This window comes from Leptonychotes weddellii, unplaced genomic scaffold, assembly GCF_054177405.1.
Source record: "Leptonychotes weddellii isolate Sample4059 unplaced genomic scaffold, ASM5417740v2 HiC_scaffold_9823, whole genome shotgun sequence".
Taxonomy (NCBI): domain Eukaryota; kingdom Metazoa; phylum Chordata; class Mammalia; order Carnivora; family Phocidae; genus Leptonychotes; species Leptonychotes weddellii.
Window position 1 is genome coordinate 1 of NW_028070506.1, and position 6,613 is coordinate 6,613.

Sequence of the window (6,613 nt, forward strand, 5' to 3'; positions counted from 1 at the left end):
ATGGGGTGCCTGGGTGGCTCAGTTGGTTAAGCGACTGCCTTCGGCTCAAGTCATGATCTTGGAGTCCCTGGATCGAGTCCCGCATCGGACTCCCTGCTCTGCAGGGAGTCTGCTTCTCTCTCTGACCCTCCCCCCTCTCATGTGCTCTCTCTCATTCTCTCTCTCTCTCAAATAAATAAATAAAATCTTTAAAAAAAATAAAATAAAGTGTATGTTTTTAAATTGTGTGTGAGTAGTGGAGAACTAGAAGAATACACAGCAAACTATTAATAGTAATTACTGCTGGAGTGGCTATTATGGGGTCTTTTGCATTTTATATTTTACAGGTTTTAATTTTCTAAGGCATGTCCAGTTTTTGTAAGCAGGAAAAAAATGCAATTTAAAAACCAAAAGCAATCACATTTTTAAAAAAAGCTCTAGTGAAGATGGATTTGAGAATAGCCTGTCTATTAAACATCCTTTGTAATGTCCTTTGTAATCATAATGGTAAGTCTCCACAGGGATTCATCAATATATTCCTTTGTTGTTTTTTTAGTCAGTATTTACAGGATGAAAGTAAGACCAAAAGAAATATTGATCTGAATCTTTTAGAGTGGACCCACTACAGCATGAAGCCACATGTAAGTGACGATCATCTGCATTTGAAGTGCTGTTGCCTTTACTGACTGTGGCACATTATGTAGACCCTGCTTCTTCCCTCCCCTCACTCATTTATACCCTTAGGCATGCGTTCTCCTGAAGTATACATCTTAAGAATTATCTGCTTCTAAATCTTTAGAAATTCGTTTAACCAAGATGTCTGCTTTTTGGCCTTTATTTCTTGGTTAAATCTAAATGTTGGGGCAGCTGGGTAGATCAGTTGGTTAAGCATCTGACTCTTTTTTTTTTGAAGATCTTTATTGAGGTGTAGTTGACAGAAGAAAAATGCACAGTTAAAGTGTACAATTGGATAAGTCTTCACATAGATATATACATGTGAAACCATCATCATACTCAAGATAATGAAGATGCCCATCACCCCAAGAGCTTCTTTATGCCCCTTGGGAACCCTTCCCTCCAGTCCCATTCCCATGCTACACAACTCATCTGCTTCCTGCCAATTTAACATGCTGTTGCTGTCCACTATTTTAGATTGTCTTTTGGAAAGGCCTATGAATCACACATCATTATCACTTTATATAAACAATGGTTGTTTACATTTACCTACATCTTTATCAGTTTATTGGCTCTGCATTCATTCTTGCATCTCAGACTTTTCTTGGGAGATCATTTTTTGGAAACACATCATTTAAAAATTCTTCTAGTCAACGTCTGGTAGTAAATGTTCTTAGTTTGTGAAAATCTGAAAATGTGTCTGCTTCACCTTCATACAGGAAAGATGTTTTTCTAGGTGCACAGTTCTAGGTTGTCAATGTTTGTTCACTTAGAACTCTGAAGATAAGTGCACTGTGTTCTGGTTTCCTTGTTGCTACCGAGACATCTGATATATAGTTACCATTCCTTTGCAGACCAATTTGTCCTTTCTTTCTGGATTCTTTTAAGCATCCGACTCCTGATTTCGGCTCAGGACATGATCTCAGGGTTGTGAGATCAATCCTGCGTCGGGCTCCACAGTCAGCAGGGAGTCTGCTTGAAGATTCTCTCTCCCTCTCTTTCTGCCCCTCCTCCTGTGCACCCACTCTCTATCTCTCGCAAATAAATAAATCTTAAAAAAAAAATAAATTGTGGGGCGCCTGGGTGGTTCAGTCGGTTAAGTATCTGCCTTTGGCTTGGGTCATGATACCAGGGTTCCTGGGATCAAGCCCTGCATTGGGGTCCACGCTCAGCGGGGAGCCTGCTTCTCCTCCTCCCTCTGCCACTTCCCCTGCTTGTGAGTGCTCACGCTCTCTCTTTCAAATAAATAAAATCTTTAAAAAACAAATTGTAAATATTAACCATATGCTAGCATGTCTCTCAAAAAAAGCGAATAAACTCAAGTCAGCTATTTTTCTTGGTTGGTGCTGATGAAAGTTTAAAGTTCTTGTTACTTACTGGGAATTTTGTTTATTTAGGTCTTAAAGGTCCCATGCCACAGGTCCTCAAGAGTCAAGTATGCTCTTTGTGAATATGCTTTGTATTATACTTGCCAGATTTGAATCTCATTCAGGGTTTGACAATGCATACATTTTTGAGCCCTAATGGCTTCTTTTTAAAGTAAGCTGCATAAATTCAGCTTTAGCCCTCACCTGTGTATAATGGCTCCCCTATCTTTACTCAAAGGATTTTCCTTTCTAAGTTGAATAATTAGAAGGTTAAGCTTTGAAATTTCCTGAGGAAAGCATAGATATAAGGAGTCTGTTAGGATGAGTACCATGTTCTGGTATGGAGAACGTAATAAAGAAAACAAATTGTATGTTGGAGTCTATAGTTCTCTCCATTCTGTGAGAGATGCTGTGCTCAGGAGAAAAGTGTGAGCTACCTACCGTATGTGTGGGTGTTGTGCATGTTCAGACAATCTTTTCTTTTTTTACAATAATCATCTGTATTTCTTGGAATAAAAATTGAGCTTTGGTCATCTGGAATGTTTTCCAGCAGGGGATTCAGACTCTCTTTTATTCTTACTATCTTGTGCTCCTTAGAGCTGACAGCCAAAATGCGTATGGGGCTGGCCAAGGTTAGGGCAGCAGAGGCCTGGGGAGTGTGTCAATTTAGTTCACGTGGATTGGTTTTGGGGCCTTTAGTACCACTTGCAGTAAGCTCTGCTTTTGCCTCAGGACAGAATTGAGCCATCAAAGCAAGATCCTGATGAAAGCCTGTCAAGAGGCATTTTTTCTTTTCCCTGCTTGTAGCTGTGGGAGTCGAAAGTTGTGGTCTTCTTTTCCTGTCTAGAGAAGTTAAACCCTGCAGTATTGAAATAGGTTAGTTGTTTTGATTGAGCCATATTTAGCCCTTTTCAAAATGTATAAAGTGCTTCTGAAACCATTCTGACTAGAATTCCTGTTCCTAGTAATAAACTTTCAGTTTGGTTTCTTAGTATGAGAGCCAAGAGATGGAATTGTCACTTTGCTTTTCCTTTCCTTTCTGAAAAATATTTTCTGTGCGGGTCACGAACTCCAGTCATGGTGGGAGTTCTTATGCCACATAAAGACTGTGTTTTTGTAGTACCTTTATAATATTGTTTATCCACTGTAATATTTATAAGAAGTCAAAGGAGTTTGTATTTGATGACATTTTTATCCCTTTCTCCCCCCCCTTTTTTGTTTAAATTTTAGGAGATTCCTCAACAGTTGAATGGGAGTGATTGTGGAATGTTTACTTGTAAATATGCAGATTATATCTCTAGGGACAAACCTATCACATTTACTCAGGTGAGTGGAGCCCCCTCTTCACCCACTTACTTGTTATCGAAGAAGATGAACTCCGAGCGGGTTCCCCGTGCCTGGTGCACAGTAAGGTCTGAAGAATGGCCCCTGTGCCGCCGCTCTTGCTGTTGTCACCCTCGGCCGTGGCCCCGCTCCTGCTGGGATCGGGGTTTGGCACTGCATCTGCTCTTAGGTTTCTCCTCCTCTTTGGTGACCAGTGAGGCAGTTTGCATATCTCCGAACTCCAGTGTTCACTAGCTCCTGAGTATTACTGATATTTTTGGCCAAAGGAGGAGGCAAGTAAGAGTGTGTGTGACAGCCCGGGGAAATCAGGCCTTGTGAGAAGGTAAGCTGCGGGTCTGAGCTAGAACTACAAATACTGCCTTCCCTTTCTGTGCTGGTTACTTGAGGTCCTCCGGGGCTCTGTATTTGAGCGGGAATTCGAGTGTGTTGGGAACTCTTGAGAGTTTGTTTGTAATAGTGGATTCTCAACCTTTTTATAACTGAGTCAGGACAACCCCCTTTAAAATATATTTTTCTTCAGCAGACCTCATTTGGGTAGATGTTGTCTACCAAACTACTTACTGAATAGGACTGGTAACCCTATTCCAAGCTGGTGAGCAATATGAAGTAACTAGGGCTCCCATGCTGAATTAATACAATTCTAGTCTAAAATAAAGGCACTTTTTATTGGTTAGTTTTAGTAGTTTTACTAAGAATAAATGTGTGATTTTTTTTTTTTACTCTATGTTTTGAACTATTTAAAATAACTTACACATCCATGTATTAAGGCTTTTTAGGCCCCTCCAGGTAGGAAATCACTAGTTTATAGTAAAGTGGTATATCCATCTTATAATGAGATACCAGGAGTACTTCAAGGGTGTGAACTTCTGATTTCATCAAAAAGAGGACTAGTTGAGTTACAGGTAATTTTGGATTTGTCTTGTGTGTTGCTGCTTTGGAAATTGGCCCATGTAGTGATTATCATAAAGCAGAATAATATATTGAGCCAAGCCATTTCCTTCTTTGATGCTTCTAAGTAACAAGGAGTTATTTGCTGTCCGAACCTACTGACGTGAGATTTGAAGGGCAGAAGTTGCCATTTGAACAGAATTGACAATGTATAACGTTTGGTAAAACAGGGAGAGATTTTTGAATGTTTTTTCCTTTATTTAAATAGAGTTCATGTTTTTCTCGAAAAAGCAAAATATGTTCATTGTAGAATGTTCTGTAAGTATATGTAAGTAGAAAAGTTCCATATTATGCTACCACTTGGGGTTTCCATTTTGGTTCACGTCTTTGTGCTATGACGTAGTTGTGGGATTCTATTGTATAATTCTGCAACCCGCTTTGATTTTCCTTAACGTGTAAAACTGCTTCTGATAACAGACATTATAATAAGAACATTATAACCCCCTTATCTATGGCTTTGTAAGTCTGAACCATGACATAAAAGAGTCAAGGCTTCTGTAAAGGACATGGTTTATTTACGCGATTGCGCCCCGAGGGTTACTGTGCGGCATATGATGTGTTGTTTGTGGACTGCAGCACCAGATGCCTCTCTTCCGGAAGAAGATGGTGTGGGAAATCCTTCATCAGCAGCTGCTGTGAGAGTGCCCCGCCCAGTCCCTCGAGCTGCTGGTGGTTCTGTCACGGAGGACGGCTGTTTCCATATACCTCATGCGTCGTGGGTTCAGAAGTCCCTGCATCACCTCTGTTGGCTCACAGGTCCTGAGCTGTAGGACGTGCGCGCCGGCCTCGCCTGCACCCTGGTCCTGACGTGGTGTGTGGACGTTCTGCCTGCAACCCCCTGTGTAAGCCTGTGCCTGCTCAGAGCCTGGACTGTTCGACCCACACGAGAACAAACGCTCATTAATAACTCTTTTTTTTTAAAGGTCCTTTTTTCCCTATGAATGTGGGAAATGCAGGATTTATTCTACGATGTGTCTTCTGCGTGTGTGTTCCCGTGTGTTCATTCGCTCACTCATTTGCAAGCATAACGGGCAGTGGCCGTCTGCCGCTGCTCTTACAGTTAACTCTGAATTACCTGTTTGAACTATTTATTTGTGAAGGGAATGTTACCCAAGCTCCACTCCCAGCCGAAGATCCAGAGGGCAGTCAGTGCGGGGGGCGGGAAGGAAGGGTTAACCGACTGCCCCAGGGCTGGAGCAGAAAGGGCCAACTCAGCTGCAGATGCTGCGTTGGAGCCCGGGGAGGCGCCGCGGGGGAGGGCTCCGGAGCCTTCCAGAGCCAGCCTGGCGCCGCAGCGCCGGCACGGGGCGCACGGGGCGCACGGGGCGCGGCAAAGCGGGGCGTGGTTCGCCAGGCGCCTTCACGAGAGCGCCGCGGGCATCCTAGAGAGACCGCTCCTTCTGGAAATGAGGTGACTTGGCTGCTCTTGAGACGGGATTTGAAGTAACTGTAAGCCCTAAATCTTCATTTTCATCCCATACTGGGTGAGTATAAACCTCAAAATTGTAAGGGCTGGCCCGGGCTGTTGATGTCAAAAGATACTATTCAATGTCAGAGCTATTTTTCCTCAAACGTTGTTTTTTTCTATATATAAAACCGAAATTAAGTTTTGTACTCGTTAGGATTTACGTCCCTCCCCCCCATTCCATCCCCACTGAAATTTGGAAGAAAATTTAGTACTTGGCTCTGAGGCTGCCAGTTGTACAATGATCTATTTTGCATATGAAAGTTTGTATTTACCTTTTTTGTTCATTAAAAACTTTCCAGTGGTTACGCATTTTTAATTTCAGAGAGTTTATAGAGTTGGTCAGAGCATATTTTGCAAGATCTAGTGCCTAGTGTTGCTTTCCCGGTGTAATAAAGGCTGTCTGGCGGAACCTGAAAAGTATGTGCTGAAATGACTTCTAACCCTTTCCGCACCTAACCCCCCCCCCACTTGTCCTGGCGCACAAAAGCAAGGGGGTAAAACCAGAAAAATCGGGCCTGTGTTCGCCATGAACCAGCGTGTCCGCCCTCTGGAGGGCGTGGCCGCCGGTCACAGACGCCAGGTATTGTAGCCAGGTTCCCTGGGACGTGTCCGAGTCTCCGTATACGGCATCTGGGGCCCGGCAGAAATTGTGGTGCCTACTTGATAGGCACACCAGAGGACGTGTGCTGGATGAGGAGTAGAAGGGTGAGCTGCTTGTGCAGAGTCTCCCTCAAGCTTAGGCCGCACACAGCCTCTTCTGGAGGCTACCGGCGCTGTGTCAGTGAGTGCTGGGATCAAGCAGCTGGTACAGCCAAAAAGCCGGAGATTTACC

At 43.2% G+C, this 6,613-nt stretch overlaps 1 long non-coding RNA gene across 1 annotated transcript; it reads left to right on the forward strand.

Moving 5' to 3' along the window:
* Nucleotides 1-472: 472 nt before the first annotated feature.
* On the forward strand, nt 473-6,198 carry LOC145720073 (uncharacterized). The gene is made up of 3 exons (XR_014142791.1): nt 473-620; nt 3,252-3,347; nt 4,890-6,198. It is a non-coding gene; the product is annotated as an uncharacterized LOC145720073 (long non-coding RNA).
* Nucleotides 6,199-6,613: the final 415 nt, after the last annotated feature.